Raw genomic sequence first — 27,415 nt, 5'->3', positions numbered from 1 at the left:
TCAATCAATGACACAAAGCACAGTTTGATTCAGTCCTGATCAATATAGTTTCATTTTCACAGCAGGGACATACTGTCAAATCTCTGCTTTATTTTAGAGTTGTGCAATATTGTGCTAGATTGTCATAAGACACATTTTCTCGATAAACAAATGTATGGGTTTAACAAGACTAAAACGAGCAAATCAGCACAGCTCTCAAATGAAGTCCAAGTTTACCATTGAATGACAAACGAAAGAGAACATTACAGCAACATGTTTTAATACAAGTGTCACAATCAGCACGTGTTTAAAGTCTTCCTGCCATGCGAAGATTAAGATTACATGCGCTGCACGTCAAACATACTGAATGTTGTAAAAACAAACAGAAGTTTAGTGTTGAGGATCCAAACAGAATCTATTTCAACAGAAAACTGAGATGATCCATAAGCAGAGGGACAATATCAACACAAATTCATCAAGTGAAATGATCATATACCGGAAAAAAGAAAATGCTGTCATCATTTCCTCACCTTCATGTTGTTCCAAGTGTGTATAAATGTCTTTGTTCTGTTGAACACAAAAGAAGATATTTTGAAGAATGTAAGACAGCAAACAGTTCTGCGGCACTTTTGACAACCATTGTGTTTTTTCCTACTATGGGAGTCAATGGGGATCGAGATCTGTCTGGTTACAAGCATTCTTCCAAATATCTTTCTCTGTCTTCATCAGAACAAAGACATGTAAACAGGCGAGTAAATGATGACAGAATTTTCATTTTTGGGTGAAGAAGCCCTTTACAGTTTTAAGAAACCCTTATGAACATGAAACATGTTTTACTACAAATAAAACCCAAAAACTATGGTTAGTATAATCAAACCGTAACTACCACAAATGAACTGTGGTTTTCATGCAGTAACCATAGTTTACCATGGTATGGGTAGTAAAACTGTGATTGTCCAAATGGTAACCAACTCGAATAGAAAAAAACATGCTAAACTTTGACTATCGTGAAAGCATGGTTAGTTTGGGGTAAAAGAGGTTTCAGATGAGCAGACGTCACATGAGCTGTCAGATGTTGAGCTCTTGTCACTGGTGTCAACCTTCATTCGGTCTCATTGTGTGTCGAGGTCGAGTTTCAGTGTTGAAGAGCTCCACCCTGAACTCACAAGACAACAATATCTCAAGAATCCCTGAGGTTTGGATGGCGTGAAAAAAACCAACAATAGAAGCAGCCAGCGGCTCATCTGTGTGAACGTGAAAGAGTTCAGCCTCGGATCAGACACGGCGCTTCACACGGCGCTTCACACACACACACACACACACACACAACCGTACAGCTTCAACCGCAGCCATTTTAACCGCACACGTGTGTGTTCAGTCAGAGCGTAACATGGACTCACAGATCAGATCCTCTCACAGATGACAGAATCTATGCAGCAGATGTACAGTACCCACAAGCCTCTGCACCAACAAACCAGCAGAAAATAATAACCTGAGCTTGAAACACCTTAAAAATACATGTTCTTTAACAACTTTATTGCATTCAGTAACATTCTTTAGGTGATTCTAGTCGAAAGAGAGGACGAATTCTGCGCATTCTTACAATGACTGTGACATCTTCATATGTGAGCTCTCTGCTTCAACACAAACACACACAAGACTGTAAACCAGTGTAGTGATTCTCTCACCGACTAACCCATCACACAAACACATGCAATCGGTCACAAACAAACACTCATGTCCTCAAAACACCTTCACAGAATCACCGACAGATCGTCATGAACACGCAAAGTATGCCTGAAGCTCCGAGTTTCAGATCGGAGAAAACATCTGCGGCCTGGAGGTGAGAATGAAGACGAGCCAATGAGTCTGAAGACATTCCTGCTCCAACAAACCCTCCGGATAACAAAATCACCAGCAACTCCAGACCACAACAGATAGTGAAGAAGAAGATCTGAAGAATCATGTGCTTCATCACTTATCCAACATCAGACAGACCGTGAGAGACAGAGAGAGTTTGTCTGTCAATTCAATAAAAGCAAGCTTAAATCGAAATAAAGAGAGAGACAGATTGGGGGGTTTTACTTTCTACATAAATGTTTTCACAATGACAAAGCCGTTTTACTGAAAAGATGTTTTGAAGGTTGAAACCATGTAAACTAAACCTAGATGCCCACAGCGAGGAGTCAAGAGATAAAGAGACAAAGGAACTGAAGATTCGTGTTCTATCACTTCACGCTCACGGTGTGGAAGAAGAATCTTCAGCCAACGAAAGAAAAGAACCATCCCCGGTCTCACGTGATAAATGTCACACCACAGTAAGACGGCACACAGTTTCCCAAAGTACACTTCCTGAAGCATGTTTCAGTTATTTCAGGATGAGCAGAGAATCATGCGACAGAAATAACCCTCCGCTCGCTCTCTGACTTCACACAAAAACAATTCAACGACAATCCTGACGGATCCGCCAAAGCTTCATTCTTTACAGTCAGTCTTGTGAACATCTTGACCGTCACTGTCGGTCATCTCTCAACTGCTTCTTTAAGAAACATGACCAACAACACTTCAGATCATGAGAGGAACGAGAAGACGGGTTTCTTCTTATCAGTGTCGCTCATATGAAGGTTCTCCATTATAACAGAAGAAGGTCCTAGTTCCTCAAAGCATCTGATCATGTGCTTTGACCTCAAATGAGGAAGTTTGAGATGATGGTCATGATAAAACATCTCTCATCTCACCTCGATCAGACAGATCTCTGGCACGGAGACGGAACATCTGAATCACAAACACTTTCCGTTCTCACCTGAAATACCGGATACACAAGATTCAAGTAAAACCAAACCAGCCACAGACAGTGATCCCTAAATCACGTGGCACATTCTGAAGACTCTATGAAATCACAGAAAGCACATTGAGACTATAATGCACATTGATATCGTCTCTTGTTCCATCTACACAAAATGCCGCATTATTTACACCCATTTTACCAAACAGATCTCACCCCATTGACTGCCATAGTGAAAATAAATACTATAGGAGTCAATGGGGGAGGAGATCTGTTTGGTTACTGACATTCTTACAAATATCTTCCTTTATGTTCATCAGAACAAAGACATTTATACAGGTTTGGAACAATCAGAGGGTGAGAAAATGATGACAGAATTTTCATTTTTGGGTGAAGTGTCCCTTTGAAGAGTTACTATTACAACGTCCTTAGAATGACATGTCCTGCCGTGCGTGATGTTGCTGTGAGTGAATGTCAGCAGTCTGACGAGTTGTAAAGCCGAAAGTGAACGAATAACAACCATTGGCTTGAGAAAAAAGGAATCGCGCGAAAGAGTCATCTTGTTGTTCTCATTTCAGTTCCGGGACAGATTTGCGTCACTCGGTGTGATGCCCGCCTACGTTCCATTTGCTGCACGTGGTAGACCAATCACAGCAGACTATAGACCTATGACCAATCAGATCAGAGTAGGCTGACAGAAAGGAGGGGATTAGATGGATGAATCGCCAAACGAATCATCTGAGAGACAATCAAGAAGTGAGTGAGGTAATAATAACTGGCTATTACTAGAAAACGAAAGTGTTTTTACACCGTGTGTGTACGTAAACTTGTTGTTGGACACTCCATAAACCAAAGCAGGACCGAGTAAGTCCGAGTAAAGTGACATTGATATATGTGTTCTGTGTTTGTCACACAACAGAAAAGAAAGTTATTAACCACCCAGCCAAAGTTGAATGGAGAAAAAAAACATCCAAATAAATAAAATGTTATCAAAGACTCTCTGCTCTCAAAAGCTGGGGGCGTGTCCGCTGAAGCCACGCCCTCTCACATGCTCAGTCCCCAGCCCAGTAGGATATGTGAATTATGCGAGTACGTTTTATAGGAGGATTTGAATTAAAACACGTGCGAGTCAATTCGAGTGATATTCATCAATAGATAATTCACGAGCAGGTTAAAAGGTATTCGTACTTGGCGTGCTGTCCGGGGAGAGGGCTCCGAGCCCGGGTACTAGCCCAAACCCAGAGCACGGTGTGGTTACTAAAAGCAGCCAGCAATGTTCAAAGACAGCATTTGTGCACGGAGGCAGCTTAAGCCGGGCGAATTCTGATGGTCAGAAGACCATATGTCCACGCACACGTCACGAGTGAGTAAAACTGAGAAGTGTACGGAGGCAGTGAAACATGACACGGTTGTACGACCTGCCGATTTCCCAAGCAATCATATGAAGTTCCGCACCAAAAACATGGAGTCAGAAGAAGAGATTGCTTTCTTTGTTGCAGCAATGGCTTGCGAAAGAATAATTAAGAAAAGAAAAGAAAAGAAAAAAGGACATGGCAAAGAATTTGGTTGAAGAGAAGAGAACAGCATGGACTTTCTGTTCGTCAAAAACAACTTGAGGTAATAACGTGCATGTTTTGATGTGGTCACGGAAGATATCAAATCAATCATAGCGTGTCACACAAGTTTATGCAAATAGTAACTCCTGATTGGTCGATTTCAGATAGATCAACAAATCGGCAACAACATACACGTCACTGTTTCAATCCGATAGCTCCCGAACTTTTTCGACATGTTTAAAAATGATCGGGAGGTCGGGAAGTGATCTTAAGGCACTCTGCTCGTAATTCATCGCACAAGATACAAGCCGCGACCATACGAACATCAACGATTTCCTCGCGATTGGAAAAAAATCACCTGCGAGCTCATTCGACAGCAAAAATCGCACCGTGTACACCCGCCTTTAGAGAGACAGGCTTCATAGGCAGCGTAACGGAATTCTATTTGAATTATAAACAGAGAGCGTCTTTGCTATAACTAATCACATATTTAAAAACTACAATACTAATTTCTCGATAGAAATGCAATCAGAAGTTACTGAAAGTGAAAATTAAACTTACATTTATACAAAACTATCCTCCAACGGGCATTTCGGCCACCATTTTAGATTTCGAGCTTGAGCCTTCTCGACCAATCACGTTCCTCGCATGTTGTTATGGAAACGACAGGTCTCCGTCATTGGTTAGCTGTGAAAAAGGTGCTTGAAAGGACGTTTTTAAATAAAAAAGGAACTTTTTTTCAACCTCAAAAGACGCTCTGAGCTGCAGAAAAAGACGCTGGCGCTGGCATTTAAAAAAGCGCTCAGGACTTTTTTAAAAACATTATAATTTTACGCTAGCAGCTTAAAAAAAAGAAGTCAAGTGTGAACACAGACAGCTTTGTCTATTTGTAGTGGTTCTCTCTTGAGCTGATAAGGTAGATGCTGAGATTGCTGATAGCGAACCAGCCGGGTGGATTATCTGCTTGTGCTCATCTCGAAATTTGTTAATTAAACATCATTCACTGAAGCACGTCACGATCAAAGCAGTGATCCTCCTTCCGTTCGAGTCTGCGTTAACATTTGCTTGTTATATGGCGTGTGATTTGTTGGGCAGAGTGAGAGCCTGAAAGCGTGTGCGAAAAGCTTACAACCCTGAGCTCGTGACTGAGCAGACACCTGATGCTAGGCGCTCTAATGATAGGGGAGGGGCCATGCATGCTCGGACGCTCCGTTACGTCATCGATCCCCCGTTTTAGCCCCGCCCAAAATATCCTGATCAGAGAATTGGTGAAAAACTGTTTAACGGTATAACTCCATAATTCAGTACTACATACTTCCGAGTCTTTGTAATGTGTTTCAGCAAAACACTTCTAATATCTATAATGTGTTTAGAAACAATTCTCAGAATTCTCTTTACCTGTGGCCTGTATCACGAAGCGAGGTGAACAAACACGGAGTTGCAGAGTACGTTTTGAGTTGACAAACCCAACCTGGTTTAGATCGGGTTCAGCTGTAGCACGACGCTTGGTATAAACATTCTCTGTCAACTTCGGTTTGAGGCGCACGCACCTGAAAGTGTGACACGTGCGGCAAACAGCCAATCACACGGAACATGGAAAGCATCAGTTTGACTGACTTCTCTGGAGTATCAGCGCAATTCACTTTTCTGTTGAAGATGACGAGATCATTATGAAAAATGTCATGAATTGAAACACATTTACAAGGCAGGAATAAACACGGCTGCAGTGAGAGTTTGAGAAGGCAGCGACTGACTAAATCAATATAGAATCAACTGAATTTAAATTATTTAAATAGGTTTACAAGAGGGTTTAATATGTATGCTTCATTACTTTAAAAAGCTTTATATATAAAATTTTGGCTTTATACGAATATAGTTATATTATTTTAAATGCGGTTTAATATTCATTAATAAATATTAATTATCAACTCCTATACATTTTTTAGTATTGAATTGTATATTTATATTTATTAATTATAATACAAATAAACACTTAGCAGCAAAAGATTTTTCACTTTAAACTTTTTTTATTTGGAAAGAGAGATACATGGGGAGTGGCTTCACTGCGTCAGATATACGTCACTTTTCTCACAGCTGATTGGTCCAGTTTTGGTTTGCGATCTCTAACCCAGAATAAAACCTGCTCTGGAGCAGGTTAGCCGTGTAGCCTGAGTTACCATGGCGATGAAACCCGCTCAAGACCAATCCACCTTCTTGAGCCCCAAAACTCTGAGTACGCTCAAACTAAACACGAATTTACTGGGGAAAAAACAAAACCGGCTTCGTGATGCAGGCCTCTGGACTGAAAAAAAAATCACAAAATATTTACTCCAAGTCAAATAAGGACTTTGGACTGACAACACTTGGGTCAGTCCACATTTTCCCCAACCCTGCACTGAACCCAACATATTACAGAGTGTACTAATAAAGATCAAGTATGTAGTATGGACATTAAACAGCACAGTATTCAGAATATGAAGTATAGTAAACAATATAAGCTATTACAATCTGGACGCAGTTGTGTCTGTGACTTAAAGACTACGGACTAAAAATCTAACAGAAAATGAAAATAAATATACAGTATCTCACAGAAGTGAGTACACCCCTCACATTCATGTGACAACACTGAAGAAATGACACTCTGCTACAATGTAAAGTAGTGAGTGTACAGCTTGTGTAACAGTGTCAATGTGCTGTGCCCTCAAAATAACTCAACACACAGCCGTTACTGTCTAAACCTCTGGCAACTAAAGTGAGTACACCCCTAAGTGAAAATGTCCAATTGGGCCCAAAGTGTCAATGTTTTGTGTGGCCATCATTCTTTTCCAGCACTGCCTTAACCCTCGTGGGCTTCACAGGTTGCCACTGGAGTATATAATCAAATATTTCCTCAAATGTGAGGGGTGTACTCACTTCTGTGAGATACTGTACATCTTAAAAATCTCTCTTCTTAAAGACTACATGTTTTATTAAACCGACACAAACATGAATGTACTACAGCTAAAAACAGACCTACAACACATGGATGAGAGATAAACTTCACTGGTCTTTTCTAATATTCACATGAGCGGATGTGAGATCTTCAGCAGAGATGGGCTCATAATCTTCTTCCTCAATCCAAATCATTGCCTTTCATGTCTCAAAGCAAATCCCTTCCTGGAAACATATGGCAGGAGAAATAGGTCAGCCGTTAACAAATCCACACGAAGCTTCTCTTCCACTCATCCAGAACACAATTCAGACACCACTAACACCTTACTCTTCTTCTTCTTCTTCTTCTTACAAAACCAACACATTCTCCATTGAAACAGGTTAAAAACAAACCCGTTATAGACGTGACACAAACACGAAAGAAAAAGCTGAACTTCTCATGTGTACGTCTGATGAAGAAACGCACAACAGAATAACGCCATCAATGATTCACAACACTGAGACCGGTTACTGATACACCATCAACACAATCACACAACAACACCAGCGAACAAAAACACAAGCTGTAAAACCGTTTCTAAATGTCTGAAACGTTCCACTAACAACATCTTCAGAACGTTCAGCAAACATATGATGATGATAAAACACTTTTACAACATCTATTCAAATACACAAACTGACATGGGGTAATATTTTGGATTTGAAAATGAAAATGTGATTAATTGTCATTTATAACAAACACAAACGGTCTTCATCCTAAAAGAACTCGGAATGATTTGTTTTGGAGTGAAACGTGAGCTGGACATGTGTCATCAACCGCAGCAGGTCATTACACATTTAGAACCAGAATCATTGTGAGGATCTCACAATAATAAAACAACGTTTGACATATGAAATGTCTATTCGACGTAACACAGTTGTCAGGTCTGAAGATGATGATCTTCCACAGACTCACAGCGCTCAAACACCATCAAGATCAAACCACAAACATTCTTCCACAAGACGCCAGTCAACAGTCCCTCCCAATTCTGAGTCATGGTGTGTTCTTCTTCAGCGTGAAGGTGAAATCTGTATTCCTGCGAGTGATCTTCAGATGTTGTGCTCCGCTGCTCCTGACTGAATGATCTCCCGAATCAGCACGACTCCATTTCACGCGCCACACGAGCCGCTGCAGCGTCAAGGCAACCGCTGACACGCCGGTCATCCTCCATTTTGTGCTCCGCAAGAAAACACCGGCAGCTGCACAAAACCCAAAGGCCATTTGACAAGAGAAGAGACGTCTGACCTGCACACCAGCTCTTCTCCGCACGCGTGAAGAACAAACCTCATCAACATCTCCCATGTTTCTCGCAGACAACTCTCAAGAGCACAGTAACGCGTCTCCTCTAGAGATCTGGAAGAGGTTTTAACATCTGACAACATACCACAGACTGCAACCAGACATCAGATGTCTGAATTTAAAGGAACAGTTCACTTAAAAACCATCTCAAGCCTGTATGAATGTTTTTCTTCAGGGTGACCACTTTTGATCTGAGCTCTTCACATTCATTACAGCAGCTCTACATACACAAACATCGACTCTAGAGCTGGGGAATCCACGTCATCGTGCATTGCATTCTGGGCAGTCGCTGCCATGTTTTAGCACACGCTCAGCAGCGTACAATGAGGACAAAACACTGTATTTACGTTAGACTTTATAAGAGCTGCTTGCACTTGCTTGGAATAAATGGACTAATATTTGAATCCCTTGTTCATTCAAAGGAGAGCTCCCTTATGGACACGGAGCTACATCACAAATGACATTTCAAAAGTACTTTGCACATTTCTTATGGTGTGAGCACTTACATTAGGGCTGTCAGGATTATTAAATAATCCTCTCATCGCGATTGTTTGACCTCATGGCGATGGTGTCAGATCATCGCAATTATCGCACGTCTCTATAAAAGACACTAGGGGGAGCTGTAGTGCATCTGCATATTGCATATTTTAGTGTATATATTGTAACTAAAGCATGAAAATACTTGTAAAATGTACCACCACAACACAATCACTAAAAAAAAAACTAATGCATATACCATAAAAATAACCTGCAGTACAATTTAATATTATTTCAGTGTGAAAACCAGTCTACCAAAATCTCATTAACACACAAGTAAACTTATACTGTAGTCTTGCAAGTGAGAAAAAAACAGACTAGAAGCTTTTCTATGACTGACAGTATTTTAATGGTGGCTTCAATTCACACCTGATCAATTTACTTCATTTACAAGTATTTGGTGGTTGTATTATTGACAGGTAAAAGCCTAAACCGTAAGTATGATGACCCAATTTTTTCCGATGTATTTCCAAGAAAAAGACCATAGTCTTTATATTCAGAACAATATGGTCGTTTCAAAGCTGAATAAAAAATGTATGAGAATTAATCGACAAAGCCCTAAAACAGACAATTAATCGTCATAATCGCAACGATTTATTTGACAATTAATCGTCAGCCAAATTTCATAATCGTGACAGCCCTAATTTACATATTCAAGACGGCGGCGTTTTCAAAAAGTTGCACTTTCAGACCCCTTTTCAAAGGTTTGCGTTTTCAGTCGAAACGAACGGCTAAAACGCATCAAAAGTTTTCTCAGATCTGTTTTCCACACCGGTCATGAGAGCAGACAGGCAGTTCGTGACACAGAAGGCGTACTGCATTACAATGTGTTTCTAACGGCATAATAATAAACATTTAAACCTCCACCAGTTCCCAGTCTCTACTGCAGTGTCGGTGTCCTATCCTAAAGTCCCAGAATGCATTGCGTAGCTGTCGTCACGTTCTCATTCTCGATTACAGGAGATAAAGAAGATACTCAAATGAAATCCATTCCAAAGAAGTCCATGGAGTCCTCTGAGGTCTGAGAGAGAAACCTCTGAGCAAACGTTCATCTGAAGGCTTCTGGATTTCAGTGCTACACGACTTCACCGCTAAACTAATTTCCAAAATAACAAATCCATGATCAACATCACAGCTCAGCTCATCAGCCTTCTACATTATTGAGAAAGACTTGTTAACTCGGTTAACTGAAGGCGTCAGTCACGACTATGAAGCTGTTGGAAAGCTGACAGAACTGTAGTTTACACGCAACACCAGGACACACAGTAAAAACACGCACGCACACGTGACCTCGGTGTAAAACCGCACCACGCACAACAAAACTCTGTGAATTGAAGTGACCGTACAGTAAAAGTGTTTGAATGTTCACTCTTGATGGTCCAGTAAGACCTTTGAGAGTTTCGAGAGAGAGATTGAAAGACGCAGGACGCTGGAAAATCACCAGGACGAGTTTTCCCTCAAGAGATTCTGATGCTCTTGTTCACATTTCACAAGCCGCCGGCTCTTCCCATCAAACCTCATAACACATCACTGCTCTCAAACACAACACACACGCCACCCGAAGAAACACGACAACTCTAAACGAAGCATGGTTCTTAACAACTTGTCTTGAACCATGAATGATTTCAGACATCAGAAATATCAACATCAACAAACTCTTGAAATCTTGCAGTTTTAACTATATTATAAGATAGTGAGCATCTCAGTGTCTACATAGGGGGCTCCCTTATAAAGCCACACTGACAAACATCATACAGTGACTGAATGATTCACACAGACAGCGACTCGTTCATGAGTATCATTCACGAATCACGAACCATGCGTATGCACAAATCTGCGTGTGAACGAACGCTTTCACAAACAAATCATGATTCACAAAAACATTCTTAATAAAATTTATTCTGAATACAAGAGAAAAGCTAGGAACCGTTGAAAGCACACGTACGCAAAAATCACCAGTCTCGAAGACAAAATGCATGTTTCATCTTAGGATAATAGTTATATATTTTAAATATATACACAGTGCTTTGATGTTCTGGATCATTTAAGCATGATAAATATGCAAAAAAAAACCAGGAAGGGGCAAATACTTTTTCACAGCATTGTATGTGAAAAGGTCAGAAGTCTGTAACATATCGAATTCTTATAAGGTAAAGGAGCAAAAACAGTCCGTTTCATTGAAGGGTATTGAGAAAGGGTGGAAAACAGTCATAAAAAAACAAAAGACGACTGCTTTTGATGCAGAAAAACCCCTCAAGTCAGAGCCGATAGCCTAGTGGGCAGTGCTCCGACATGTGGGGCGACCCGGGTTCGATTCCCGTCTCGTGGTCCTTTCCCGAACCCACCCCCTTCTCTCTCCCACTTCTGCCCTCTCTACCACTAAAAGCTGTACAATTAAAAACTGGCAAAAAACAAATCTAAAAAAAAACTCAAATATCATTAAATGTTGAATACAAAAGACCTTTATATAATATTTATATAAGTCCTTTATAATATTTGAATCTCTAGACACAATTTCAAAATCAGGAAGGGGGCAAATACTTTTTCACAGCACTGCAAATATATGTATATAAATAAAATTACGCGTAGATGTACATTTAATTTTAAAATGATTTCATCATATACAGTGAAAGAATAGGAAAAGCTGCGTTAGACTATAGCTCGAGCTGCGAGGTTTCTCTGTATAACAGCGCTTTTACAGCCGGCTAAAAGGTGTTTTATTGTGCATGAACTGACTTTGTGCACTTGGCATTACTTGCGAGAGTGCGTCTAGACAGCGTCACATGGGGTTGCATGGAGTAACTTTGACTATAGTGACGACAGGTGGGGTCAAGGAAAGGTTAGGAGGAAAGCCCTAATATGGAGATGGACTGGGTGTGTTTTATGCAAATGACTAAACTAGTGCACGCTGCCGCTCATTTAGAATACTCCAAATTCACCAACATTAGGACAAGGTTAAGAACAAATTCACGGGTTGTGAATTAGGCGTAACGTTTTCGCGGGAGGTTCAAATGTGCGTATAAATACGTCAAATCTACGCAATTATTAATGAATGAGACCCAATGTCTGGTCACTTCAGGAGCGCTGAAGACTTTCAGACCAATTTAGATTCTCTCTCATGTGCATTTTAACCGATGTACTATTTTAGTCACCGTTACTGTTCATGTCAGTTTAAAACTTTCACACCCACACGAGAAATATGTCACGTCCTTTCTACTGATTTCACCCACTAGTGTAAAAAGATCCTACTCGTTCTGTGTATAATACTGTTTCCACAACATACAATTGCCAGCGATCCTTCTTATGACATCTGATCTCAGAAACTACCTTCAGAAACCTCCTGTATGAGTTTCTTTCTTCTTCAGAACACAACAGAAGATATTTTGAAGAATGTTGACGATCAAACATAGTATGAACATAAAATCACAGAGACATTTCTCAAAATATCTTCTGATGTGTTCCACTGAAGAAAGACCCACATACAGATTAACAACCACATGAGAGAGAATAAATGATGACAGAATTTACATTTCTGGATGAGCCGTCTCTTTGAATTTCCAACATCACTACTGGAAAAACGTGTCCACGGTGTCTGGACTGCAGCTGCAGGGTCTGAAGAACAGCATACAGACATCAGATCTGTACAACTCAAACGCTTCACCTGAGCGTACAGAAAGAGAATAATCATCGGTTTGTATTTATAACCTCCTGTCTACCAGAAGAACCAGTAACAGCGGTGACATTCAAGTCATTCCGGTTATGCAACGAGTCTTCAACACTTCCTCTTCAGCTCACCGTTATAAACACAACATACATGACTGCGAGTTCCTCTTATGAAGAGCTCTGTCTGTGGATCATGGCCAAACTTCAGAGAACATCTCACGGCGTCAGGCTGGAAAAACTGCTTAAGAAAGTTCCATGTCTAGACCGAAAACCTGCAGACCAAACACACGGCTACACGACGGAAAACTACACGCAACACGCTGCCAACAAGCTAAAACCATCGCCGAAACAGTGTGAAAGATGCGAGACCCATTAATATATTAACTCACACCAGCGAGATCTCCCTTCCTTCCAACCGACTTGGACACGAGCACCTCCCAGTTGAGCGGGACAGAAGCGAGCGGACCCGAGCGACAAGACCACCGCTGTTCCCTCTCAATGGACGCCTTGTCCTGCCTCGGCGCTCGGCCTCTATAAGAACAGAGCTGAATGTTTCCACACACATCTGCAGAGCTCTCAGGACCTACGGAGCGACAGAAACTCAAAACACTGGATCATGTCTGAAAGTTCATCTGCAGAATCATTTCAAACGAACTTCTGAAGAGGAATAAGAAACTCCAGTGATGAAATGAAATACGAGAGCTCTGATCTGAATCCATTAAAGCCTCCCGCAGACACACACACACACACACACACACACGACAGACCGTCTGCACAATGACACACTCCTGGAAACGCTCTTAAAAATAAACCTGCTATAAAAGCGCTCTTTGCAGCGATGGCGTAGAAGAATCTTTGGTTCCCCAAAGAACCGTACAGTCAAATGTTCTTTAAAAAATCATTTGTATCTTTTAATTGTCTGTAGATAGAAGCTTTTCCACATAAAGAAACAACAGAAAGGTTCTTTATGAAATATTTCAATATTACTGTTCATATTACTGTTTGATACGGCTCAATCAACCTTTACTGCCAGAAAAAAATCAATCACACAGAAGACCTTAAAAATAGAAGCTCAGACACATAGAAAGCAATCTGACATCTTTAGAGCTCAAACAATGACAAATAAATAACATAAGTGCTTGTACACAGCGATGAACTACAGGCTGACCTTAATCACTGCCATTAGAAATGTTCAACTCCAACCAACCACATTTGACTCATTCTTGTTATCATTAATATTATTATATGTATTTTTCTGGTCATCAACTTGCAACAAATGCCAATTGATTGATCCAAGTGTGGTTTACTGCAAAAAACATTCGTCATCATTCACATATGACATGAAATCATATAAAGCAGAAGAGTGGCTGTGTGAAGATTATATAACGTATGATTTCTGTACATAACTGCTATAAAAGTAGCTCAGAGGTGTGTGTGTGTGCGCGTGTCCAATGCATCATGTCCAGAAAAGGCCCACTGAAGCATTTCAATCGGCTTTTGTGTGTTGTGTTTCTTTCTCTCAGGCTGCGTGAAGAACAAACTCTGAACTTCTGCCTCTTTCTGAGGCCTCACGGCACTCAAACATCCATTTTACAGCCCAGTTTCCTCAACATCAAAATGGAAGCCCAAACACAGAAGAAAGAAAATCATCTTTCATTTGCCCTCGTGATGTAAAGCTTCAGAGACACTCCAGCGGTCTGCTCTTCACCCTTCTCAAACCTAAAATAACACACGGATCAGAGACGCACATCAAGTGTGACAGAGCCGACCACAATTCAACAAACATCTCCAAAACCAAATCATCTGAGCCGAATCACCGCGTGAACAATTCATGTGTATAGATCCATGTCATAAAACCCCAGACGATGTTGATATGCCAGTGCAATATAACAACATCTGAGCTGCAGAAATAGGTTTATTCTGTACTTATGAGCGTAGATGAAGTGACCGAAAGAAGACCGCGCGGTCTCTTCACAAAACACCCTTCTCGCCTTTAACATTCAAAATGATTCAAATCAAATCTTCACATCACTGCGTCTCCTCTCACGCAAGCATTCACCCGCTCGACCTGCAGAACATCTGAAGATTTATTCTGAATGATGGAGGTTTTCTTAACCAGCCCCGTGTTATCATAAATAATACCAATCCAATGAATCGAAGTAAATACATTTCAATGAAATCATGTTAATTATACAGAAACATTTAGAATCGAGTCAAACAGATGCGATTCTAATGTAAATAATCAGCTCATAAATGGACCAAATCCAAAACACACAAACAACAGTCTGATACACACGCATGAACACACTCACTTCAGTCCAACACCTAGTGAGGGGTCTATAGACAACTGCTTTCTGAGACACACTGCTTATTCTCATTAAAGTGATGCCTTTGTGTTCAACGTGACAAAGAATTAAAGTCATAAACAACACTCACTACCAGTTTCGTTGACTGATCAACCGCCAAAAATACTACACAACCGTTATATCACTTACTTCAACAACACACTGGGCTAAAATGAGCTTTACATCTCATGTGTTCATTTTTACTTTCGACAGAAAGCAAATGTTGTGGTGTGAACTGTAAGTCAGGCTTTGAGATGAACACGCTTCACGCCGGACCTTCATGAAAAGTGGCTCACCGGTGCGCTCAACAGTTGCATAAGACAGCTTTCAGCTTTTCAGGTCAGACGCTCCACCCCATGAAAGTCATTACTGTGAACCACAACATGGCACCAAAACATTCCCACACAAGAGGAACAGAAAGCAGGCGCACAGGATATGAGAACATGAGCTTCACTAATCCATCAAAGACACAAACGTATCCTTACAAAATCCATAATCCAGATCTAAAATCTATAGATGATCAAACATCTCAATGCATGTCATCAGAGCTCCATTAAGGCATAAAGAAGCTGCACAGATGTGTTCAAACCTGAACAAACAGCTCATAAGCTTCATGCGAAAGAACCTGTTTGCCTTGACATGGGAGACGTGCCACCATTTTGAGTTCCTCTGGCCTGCGTCTGTCGCATTGAGACTGTGTGTGTGTGTGTGTGTAGCGCTGTCTTTGTCAGCAGGATTTCACAGTGGCCAGAGTGATTGCAGAAGGACACACACACACACACACAGAGAGAGAGAGAGAGAGAGAGTTCTCAGTGCTTTAGAGAAACAAACCGCCTCACAGTTTCCTGACATTAGAAGAATATTCCTCACTGAAGCTCAGTGCAAAGAAATAACAAGCACACACACGACATTATATCAAAGCTTCACTTTCAGCTCTGAGCAGAAGACATCACAACACTCAGGTGCACGAGGACGAGTTCAGTTTTAACGGATTCACAAGTTCAAAAGCCCGAATCGCGCGCATGCACGAGTTTATTCACAACTACCGCATCTCCAAACGCGCTCGAATGAAAGTTCCTGTCGTTTCAGCGCAGAAAGGCTTGAAAAAGATCTCGTGAAGGTCACGGCAGAACATTAGACAGCGTTACCATTCTGAACTCATCGTGACCCTTCAAGCACGACATCAGGCATAATGCAGACAAACTTCAGCGTGAATAAAACGCGAGTGAAATGCGTGACCGTGTCTCACTGTAGCTCCATGTCCAGGCGGTGGAGAAACTCCACCTTTGTTCTCCATTGAGACTCCAGCGAGACTCCATTTTCCCTGCGTGTCATTGTGAAGCCGCGACAACAAACGCGCCCGCCGCCGCTACGCCGTAACATTATTTTCACGCCGCCACATTGTAACGTCACAGCACGTAGTGAGCGCGTCGCGTCGCGCCTCTAAATGGAAGCGAAGCTACAAATCCGCGCAATGGCTTCCATCGCGGTGAAAATCTGCCGCCGCACCGGCCGCGTTTCACTCCGGACCGAATCACCGGCGCGCGATTCCCGACGTTCTGCCCGGACGAAGCGCGCTCGGCCGCTCTGAAGCTCCAGCGACGCGGGAGGGTGAAGGTGTCAGACGGGGAGCGTCGGTTCGGTTCGATAGCCTGTCCGATCCTCTCGGGTCAGCGCGAGCTCAAAGAAGCAGCAAAAGCGCTTTTCCAGGTCATTCCCAAAGCGCGCCTCACCAAAGCGTCGAGCGCGTTATTGTGGATCGGTAAGAGCGAATACTCACGGCTGGATCCTGGATCGAGATCTTCCGTGAAGTTGTTCCCGGTCTACAGCAGCAGGACGATCGCCATCTTCTTCTTCTTCTTCTTGTTCCTGAGCGCAGCAGCTGCAGATGACCTGAGCTCCGGGTGTCTCTGAATAATGAGCAGCCTCACAGACAAGGAAGACAATCTGCTAAGCAGGCAACACAAAGAAGTTTTGGAGTCTATCAAGCACCAGAGGGTGCACAAGAGTTTGCGATGAGACTGTGAGACGACAGCGAGGTCCAGAGCGCCTCTCATGTCTCCAACACTGATGATGGACATCTGCAACATGGACGCACATACGACATGTCATATCATCATCATCAGCAGCCATATAAGCGCGCTTCCTTATAGAGCGCGCTCACGTGACCTGACATCCATACATCCATAGATAGATAGGTAGACATTGAATGGAACAATTATTTAGACTTCGTTTTTGAATATTTTAGTTTAGCACATATGCTTATGAAAATCAGTTCTTCGCTGGTTAACATCTCAACTCCATTTAATATTTCACTAAATAAAAAAAACACACAATGACTTGATGCCATGAACATGTCAATTTCTCGTTTTGCTCCAATGTGTCTTACCATTTAAAACATGACAGTATTTTTAGGCTTCAGACTGAGATTTCCACCAGTGGACCAAAGAAAGCCTTCATGATGACATCATCAGTGCAGCAGAATGGACGAGGACACGCACACACACACACACACACACACACGCAGAATAAAGACTCTTGAGGTTTACATTTGAACTTGAGGGTCTCAGACACAGACAGAGAGACGACGTAATTGATGCAGATTCTCTGTTAAACTGAGGATTGTCTGATGGACATTCACAGAGCCGCAGTGTTTCTGCACACTTGTGTGTTTGTTCTGCAGGTCTTGTTTCATGGGCCCTTGACACGCTGGTTAATTCGCTCTTAACCACCTATTCATAACCCATAACTCAATGAGTCTGAATGACACAGAACACCCAGCGTCATAAATCACTCACGTGAAAATAACTGGAACTGTGTTTCTTGCCAAAAAGCCCATCAGAGCTGTTGTTTTGAGGATGTTAAACATTACACCTGACAAATGATTATGTCATTATTAAATCAATGTCATGTGTATTTCACAGTAAACGTGGGTCTCTCTGAAGAGCTTTAAATCCTCCAGAGGACACGTCAAGTCAACATGAAATCAAAATGCAATCTCGTGTTTGTCTTCTTAATCTTAGTTTTAAACAACTTTTCCTTTAAACCTCGATCATGTCACACAGACACTTTCACAATTTCACTCATGAGATAAATGAACTGTTCATATTCAATCTGTGGCTTCATTACAAAATACACCACATTACAGATGTAAAAGAATTCATTCACCCAAAAGAATAATTCTGTCATGATTTACAGATGATCTTGGGGTAAATATTTGATCATTTGTCCATTCATTAAACTGAAGGTTGGTTGGTGTTGTGAGCAGTAGATGTGCAGTCATCTGTCATCCGTGCTTTAGCGTTCATCATGATGCTGTTCAGAGAGAATGACAGACACATTTTCATTTAGGATGTCCACCGAGAGTGTGAAATGAAAGAAAAGCCGTGTTTGTTTCTCTCAGCTGAGCTTTAAATCTTCAAATCTTCATCTGCTTGACTTCCCAAACTCATGTTTCAGGTTCATATTTAGACACAGACCGGAGTAATAGATAGTAACCTTGCAGAGATGATGAGTTACCGCGGTATTCTCCCTTAAGGGTCACAGATGCACCTCATTAAAAGCATCTGACATCTTAAAGAGCACATAACATGAGATGATGAAAATGACATGTCATGCAGTGTGTAATGTTGGCGTGTTTGAAAGTAAGCAGTCTGCCAAGTTGTAAATCCGAAGGTGAATGAATATCAAAGTTATTGGCTTGGAAAAAAGGGAGTCGACTCCGAATCACGCAAACAAGTCGTCTCTAGTCCGAGTCGCGAACCGCCGTGGATTTACGTCACTACATATAGTCCCCGCCTGCGATTTGCTAGAACTGCCAGTGAAAACTGCACTCTTCTCCCCCAAACACTAGCTCGTGACCTCATTCACGGTAGACCAATCACAGCAGACTAGACCATCTGACCAATCACAGCAGACTAGACCATCTGACCAATCACAGCAGACTAGGCCAGCGGAAAGGAGGAGATTAGACAGATGAATCGCAGAGCGAATCGCAAGTCCAGTACGGTGTACCACAGGGCTCAGTCTTAGGGCCTCTGCTCTTCGCATTATACATGCTACCTCTAGGAGATATAATAAAGCGACACGGAGTTAGCTTTCACTGTTATGCTGATGATACTCAACTTTATATTTCCTCGAAGCCTCATGAAACACAGCAGTTCCATCGAATAATGGAATGCATAGTCGATATAAAAAACTGGATGAGTAACAACTTTTTATTACTGAACTCGGACAAAACGGAAGTGTTACTTATTGGACCGAAAACTGCTATAAGTAACAACCAAGAATACTGTTTAACTATTGACGGATGTTCCATAAAACCCTCGTCGTCAGCAAAGAATCTTGGCGTTCTATTCGATAGTAATCTGTCATTTGAGAGCCACGTCGCCAACACCTGTAAAATTGCGTTTTTCCATCTTAAGAATATATCTAAACTACGTCATATGCTGTCAATCTCAGATGCAGAGAAGTTAATTCATGCATTCATGACATCAAGACTAGATTACTGTAATGCACTGTTAGGTGGTTGCCCTGCAGGCTTATTACAAAAACTCCAATTGGTCCAAAACGCGGCAGCTCGAGTTCTTACACGTACAAAAAAGTATGAACATATTAGCCCGGTTCTGTCAACCTTGCACTGGTTACCTATAAAGCATCGCGTTAACTTTAAAATCTTGCTTATTACCTATAAAGCCTTACATGGTTTAGCTCCTCAGTACTTGAATGAACTCCTTTTGTATTACAGTCCTTCACGTGCATTACGCTCTCAGGCGTCCTGTCAGTTGGTAATACCTAGAATTTCAAAATCAAGTGCAGGTGGTAGATCCTTTTCCTATCTAGCGCCTAAACTTTGGAATAGTCTTCCCTGCACTGTCCGGGAGGCAGACACACTCTGTCAGTTTAAATCTAGACTAAAGACGCATCTTTTTAATCTTGCATACACTACTCTTCCATAATATAAATCTTCTGAGGGTTTAGGCTGCATTAGTTAGATCAACCGGAACCAAAAACACAACTGATGTACTTGTTGCATCAAAGAGTACAGAACAGTACTCTACTCTCAGCCAGTCTTGTCTCATTGTTCCAAGGTTACCACAGCGAGCAGGATGCAGTTCATGGCCTGACCTGATGGTAGAGCGGAGAATGGGAAGTGGGGACCTGACAAGAGCTGAGATGATAGAGCTGGATAAAGAAGGACGCGGTCTCTTGACATGTCTTCACCACAAAATTTCAAATGCTATTAGATTATTAATGATAATCTTAAACTATAATTTATTTTATTATTAAGTTTATTTATTTTATTTAGCCTTGTTGTGCAAGCTCTCTGGAGCTTGTGCAGAGGCAGCAGCTTTTGCCAGAGGGGAACTGGAATCCCCTGGTTGGGCCTGGGTTCTCCTGAGGTTTTTTTTCTCGATTAGAGTTTTGGGTTCCTCGCCACCGTTTGCATACTGTTTTTTGCACTATTTGCCTGGCCGGGGGGGCTGCTTTAGAATTTTAAAGTTTTACTTAATTAATATTGCATATAGGAATTTATAGTCTGTTATATTTGACCTGTGCTTCTCTCTCCTTTATCTTAAATGTGTGCTCTCACTGTGCGTGCGTGCGTGCGTGCGTGTGTGCGTGTGTGTGCGTACTTGTCTGTGTACGTGTGTGTGTGCGCGTCCGTGTGTGTGTGTCTATGTCTATGTGTGTTAGTACGTGTTCATATTGTGTGTGTGGAGTGTTTTGTATGTGGGTGTGTCTGTCTTCTGTGTTTTCAACTTTTTCTTGTTTTTACAGGTACAACTTTAATTATTTTGCTTATAGTCAATATGTCTCATGTACAGCTGCTTTGTATCAATGAAAATTGTAAAAAGCACTATATAAATAAATTAAAATAAATAAATAAAATAAATAAACATTTAGTAATTTAGCAGACTAAAAACTACTTCAAACCCATCTCTTCTGTGAATACTTGACAGACAAATGAGAAAACACTAACCCTCTCTCTTTCTCTCAACAGGAAGTGGTCTGGCTTTTGTTGAAACTAGTAACTTTGTATTAGCACCTATTGTATTATTGCTCCTGTATGACATATCGCTTATTGCTCCCTGAACTCTCTGTAAGTCGCTTTGGTACCAAAGAAAATAAAGAATATATACAGTATATATATAGTGCGTGCATGTGTGTGTGCATGAGTATGGTAAAAAAGGAAAAAATACATGTGCAATGTCAAACTAATGACCCTCTTTTTTCCTTCTTGGCCAACCAACCAATCACAGTCTTTAAAAGACATAGCAATGGGGTCAGCGCCGCCTCCTCACTAAGATAAAAGTTTTGGCTCCGTCCAAAATCCCATATTGTGACAGTACTGAATGTGAATAAGTAGCTCCCTATCGGCCGTTAAAACAGTAAGTTCTGTATAGTATGAGTGGTAGGTGTATGAATACATTTGGGACACACTGTGTCCGCCATGTTTTATGGTCATGTGACCCGTATGCTCTTTGACCTATGACGTTAACAACAACCTACACGTGAGCGTCGATAAAAGCATCATTTAGTCACGAGAAATTCATTTATTGGCACTTACATTAAAAACAGACGGAAGTTTTCCGCTATATTTATTTGATTTACTTTTGAAATGTGACCGTTGCTCAGCTCCCGTGGCATCATGGGATAGAGAAGTGTCCATACGATCCACCCTCGCGAATCTCGGCGGAAGCAGTAGACCATCCGGATATTTCTTGCCTACTGAGGTTTCGGACATACTATTCATTTAAGTGAAGTGAGTGAAAGTGACCTATTAGTCAGATATGGTGACCCATACCCGAAACGTGACCTCTGCTTTTTAACCCATCCAGAGAGTAGTGAACACACACACACAAGTGGTGAACACACGTACACCCGGAGCAGTGGGCAGCTATCACTGCAGCGCCCGGGGAGCAAGTAGGGGTCAGGTGCCTTGCTCAAGGGCACCTCAGTTGTTACCCGCCAGCCCTGAGAATCGAACCGGCAACCTTCTGGTCATGAGTCCAACTCTCTAACCATTATGCCACGACTGCCCTGCCTTAGTATCGAAAGTAGGCGATTTCAGATGTAGCCTTTGTCTTTTCATCGCTCAGAGTTGCTCTCAAGTTGGTCCTGAATCGTTTTTAAGCTAAGACTCCTACGTAGAAGTTTTTAAGCTAAATTTAGAGCTTTCTTAGAGGATTCTTAGACGCTTTAAGAATATGGGCCCAAATGTCCGGTTAAACTTTCACACCTCAGCACCAAACAAACCTGTACTTCTCAAATAACTGTGAAGAAACGTTACCTGACCCATTTCATGATGTTCACAAGCTCAAACAAGAACAAGAACTGTATTAAAACATGCAGAATGTTCAACAAGAAGAACATGTAGAACAAATGGATTGAGACTGACCTCTTTAAATGTCTGAGAAATGAAATGTTTGTCATTGACACAGAAATGTGACCGTACAGATCATCTCAGCTCAGTATATTCCACAGATCACCATGACATGTGATTTTTCTCTTGTGCGTGAAATAATTCATATAATCTGATTATTTATTTTGGGAGCAAATCTACGAGAGAAACTCCTTTGAACATTTTCTGATGAAACAAGATAGACTAAAGAAGCAGTGAAGCATCTTGATTTGTAAGAGGCGTCCTGATGTTTTCTGCTGATCTCAGATGATTTCTTCTGTTCAGGATGAGCTTTGAGTTTGTGAAGCTGATCCGGGATCAGGACGGGCGGGGTCCTCCCACCCAGAGCGTGGTGCATGCTGTCTGGACATATGGCCGGCGCTGTAAATCTGATTCATTTGGGAGGACCAGGACAGACTGCAGCAGGAAAACCCATCGGCTCCGGCCGCACGCTGCCAGGTTCTCCTCCAGAGCGGCTAAAAACAGACAAACACACGTCAACCGCTCAGATGGACCCGCTGCGCTGGGGTCTCGGGTGGTACCGGGTTTGAAGAAGAAAAAACACTGCATCCAAAAATATTCACACGGCTTCCGTCACAGGTCATGTGACACAGAGAATCAGCTTACAGGATCTGAAATCCCAGAATTCCTTGAGTTACATCAAACATAGAGATAAACCATATCATCTGAAAAGAGTCCCATGTTCTTTCTGTCGATTGGGCAGTTTGAGTTTCACAGCGGAAGACAGTCTCACAGGTGATGAGCAGAGAAGAACGTGGTTCTTCTAAGACCTCTTCTTCTAAACACAGCTGACAAACTGCATCATCACATGTGCAATGTTGTCAGGTAACTTGTCCAAGAAACATGCCTTTAGAAAAGCGTCAGTATTCTGATGAAAACAAAGCCCTGACCTGAAGAAGCTTCTGTGAGAGCCATCTAACTTACATTCTAAGACAAAATGAACATTTGACCTGAACTACTGGTCAACTACTTTAACTTTCAGAGTTTCGTTTTAGTTCTGGATCCAGTACATGTACAGGGATGATTACGACAGAAATAAACATCAGTGGTCAGAATCCATCTGAAACGAATCTGAATCAGTCGGGTTTGACCTGCGACAGGTGACAAACACATTCTGTTATTTTATCACCTGTAAAATGATGTCTGATGAGGAATTTAGAGAAAGACCAGACGCGTGTTTTCAGGCTGTTTTGGTCTGTCCACGACAGGTGATTTTGCAGACGTCTTTGCGCTTTGACAATCTGTGAAACACAAATCAAAACCAAATTACCAGAGCATCAACAAGAGGCTCCCGCTGTGTCATTTGAATGCAATTTAAAAGCTTTTCATTGAAAAGGATGAGTTTTTCCTCCAGGCGTTGGGGTGTATTTTGACAGAAAGTGGAAGAGAAATGTGTGTTCAACATGAATGAAAACCGTCTCTTATCACCTCAGCCACGCACATGACTTGAAAATCACATACAAGCCTCACGTGTGTCCTCTTTTCTTCTGCTGTTAACCCCACAAAAGATCAAATCACAGTCAGAAGTGCAACGATACTTAACTAAGATTTTATACTTTCTTTTTTCAATCATATTTCTCTAAAGGTCCATTTCTTCTCAAATAATAAATAACACAATCATGTAAACAGACTCTTCATGTGGCTTCATAATGAAATTCTTTTCAGGTAACGCAAGTGTGGGTTCATAACATCTGTAGACGCACAGCTGTGCTGTTGACATGAGTCTGTGTGATGTGACACACGTGACAAACTAAATAATGACATACGCCAGTTCAGTGACCTTCACAGGTTTCATACATCACACACAACATGTGACCTGGACGACAAACCCAGTCTCAAGGGGCAATTCTGTGAAATTGAGATTTGCACATCATCTGAAAGCTGAATAAATAAGGTTTGTTAGGACAATATCTGGCCGAGATACAACTATTCAAACTGGAATCTGAGGCTGCATACAAATGTAAATATTGAGAAAATCACCTTTAAAGCTGTTAATCCGAGGCGCTGTAGCAGGACACAGGTTTGTTTTAACGCTCTCTTTTGGCTCACCGCTGTAATGACGTTGTGGAGAATAGATCAACCCGAAAGCTGAAATTCTAAACATTACATCGACACCAAACTTGAGCGGGCAGCAGCGAGCGACGTTTGCAGACGTGTTTCTGGACATTTTTGTTTACTTGATAGCCTAATGATTTAAAAGAGAAAAGGATCAAGAGGATTTTGTGCATCAGGGTCAGATATGTTTAGTTTAGATGTAAATTAGAGTTTTGGGTTCCTCGCCACCGTTTGCATACTGTTTTTTGCACTATTTGCATGGTCAGGGGGGCTGCTTTAGAATTTTAAAGTTTTACTTAATTAATATTGTTATATTTGACCTGTGCTTCTCTCTCCTTTATCTTAAATGTGTGCTCTCACTGTGCGTGCGTGCGTGCGTGCGTGTGTGCGTGTGTGTGCGTACTTGTCTGTGTACGTGTGTACGTGTGTGTGTGCGCGTCGGTGTGTGTGTGTCTATGTCTATGTGTGTTAGTACGTGTGCATATTGTGTGTGTGGAGTGTTTTGTATGTGGGTGTATCTGTCTTCTGTGTTTTCAACATTTTCTTGTTTTTACAGGTACAACTTTAATTGTTTTGCTTATAGTCAATATGTCTCATGTAACAATGAAAATTGTAAAAAGCGCTATATAAATAAAGTGGAGTTGAGTAAATCTAATAAAACAGAAATATGTCTGCGCGTCTCTTTTTATGCTGAAGGGTTGCTTTATTTGTATTCTTACAGATATCAGCATCGTTAAAAGCACACCTCCGTCTGCTAAACGACTAAATGTTAATAATCAGACATCACAAACACAAGTGTCTGATAATCACCTCTGAATAAATGAGATTTTCTATCACAACACGACCGAGTGAGGACGAGATGCTTCAGCAGATTGAACTTCTGAAAGAATAAACACGGCTTCTGCATGATGATCTGAGCGTTTCTGTCCTCGCAGCTTTTAAATCCATTTTCTTCATCATACACAACCGACTCTTTACTCGATTTTCAATTCATTATTGTGCATTTTTATTCGTCACTGTTTCAATATATGAAGGTAAATCACAATGAAAAGAATGATGATTCTTCAGTATCCCTCAAAACATGTTGTGTATTACAACAAAGAAAACCACTGTCTAGTGTCATAGTCATAGGTGTTGTTGTTCTGAATCTACACACAGTAAACATAACTGTACATCACTGACCTGTGAGGAAACACAGATGACCGGTGGAGATCGTCAGAATCTCCTTAACGAGTGTGAATGAGATGAATCCAGAGTCACACTGAATCACAGATAAACTTCTACACATTGCAGGATTTGTAAAGAAAGCTTTTCAATGGCCGCAAATTCATCTTCACCTCCACTGAGAAGGTTTATATGAATGTTTTATTCATGGTTGTATGTTTTTATTGAACTAGTTACATTCAAAGCCAGACTGGAGCCAAACAAACACACAGAGAAAAGAGAAAAACAACGCCTGGCATGGGAGAAATAGATTCACGTCATTGCGGATTCTGGTGGCAGGAGCGAGCTGCAGCGCTTCACTACGAGCTGATGGCAGCTATGCAAATGCGGTCGTGTAGCCGTCAGGCGGCAGATTACTTCTCCTGCATTTACTATTCATATATTTGCAAGGTGACTCACATCAGACAACGCAGGTGATCAAGACGGAGAGAGAGAGATGTGAGTTTCTGCTGCAGAAATCGCATAAACGATGACTGTACGATCACATACTGCAGAGGTTCATGTGTTTCAGTGTCCCATCCATCACACATATCAGACAAACCATCAGCCGGGCTGTTTCAGACATCATCCATAGTGTTCATTCAGCACGTGATTTAGGATTCCAGTTGCTTCTGTGGAGAAGAAAAGAAACGCACTGAACACTCCAGCACCTCCACCGACTCGCCACACATCAGCTCAACATCTCACGTCACCCGTCCACACCACCGGACTGACACAGCGGCCAAACTGAACAGAGCGCGCTGGTGTTTCTGGGTAGAAAGCACAATAACATTTCTGCATGACACTGTTGCTATCGTGGACGTCCCCTGGATGATTCAGAGACACAGATTGAAGAGCGAGAGCAGACGAGCACTAGAAACATCTTTAACTGAGAGAAAGGTTTGCGATCCATCAGAGCGATCTGTCTGAAACATCCGTGTGTCAGCGGAATCTTGATGTCCCAGAATGCACTGCAGGAGTGTTGATGTCAGCTTTATTCCTTCAGTCTCAGTGTTACAGGACAGAACGCCAATCGGCAACACAAGTATCGCTCCATCCACACCTGAAGAACTTCCTTCATCTCTGATCGGATGCTTTCATTTAGTAAATGTTCACGTTCATTCAGTCACTGCAGTAATGTGATGAAGGTTCATGTTAAACATCGAAGAAAACTATAATAATAGCAAACAATCACTGACGTAACCTGAACGGCAAACATAAAACGACACGCTCACACAATCATGTCAGTGGTGTGGAAATAAAAGCAAAGCGTGTGAATCTCTGCAGGAGCCGGGATGAGATTACAGGAGTCTGTTATTGCTCTTCACGTTCTGACACATGAACAACGACTGACATCACACGCGTGCTCTCTTCAACATGACGAACATCAGTCTGCGTCTTAAATAACTTCAACAGTGTTGTTCGGGTGTACAGGAGACTGTGGAGCTGTGGAGCTGTGGAGCTGTGCTTCAGACCGCATGAGAGAGAAAAGATATCTCACTGTCTGAATAAATCAAGTCTCATGTGAGAAAATAATGTCTCAATACAGACACCATCTGTCCATCACACACACAACATCTCCACACATCACACACA

The 27,415-nt window shown here is 41.6% G+C and overlaps 2 protein-coding genes across 9 annotated transcripts in view; both read right to left on the bottom strand.

Annotated features, from left to right (window-relative positions):
- znf462 (zinc finger protein 462) overlaps positions 1-18,009 on the bottom strand; it is a 36,757-nt gene extending 18,748 nt beyond the window's left edge. Inside the window, exon 1 of one of the 8 annotated variants that reach the window (XM_057359834.1) lies at positions 16,916-18,009. The gene's annotated coding sequence lies outside the window, so the exon portion shown is untranslated. The other 7 variants (XM_057359833.1, XM_057359826.1, XM_057359828.1 and 4 more) reach the window with 7 other exon arrangements.
- The window catches only part of rad23b (RAD23 homolog B, nucleotide excision repair protein), a 127,001-nt gene that overhangs the window by 33,532 nt on the left and 66,054 nt on the right, over positions 1-27,415 (bottom strand). The window lies entirely within an intron of this gene.

The sequence above is a fragment of the Triplophysa rosa genome, linkage group LG19, assembly GCF_024868665.1.
Source record: "Triplophysa rosa linkage group LG19, Trosa_1v2, whole genome shotgun sequence".
In the NCBI taxonomy this organism is placed as follows: Eukaryota; Metazoa; Chordata; class Actinopteri; order Cypriniformes; family Nemacheilidae; genus Triplophysa; species Triplophysa rosa.
This window is presented reverse-complemented; position numbering and strand designations above follow the sequence as displayed.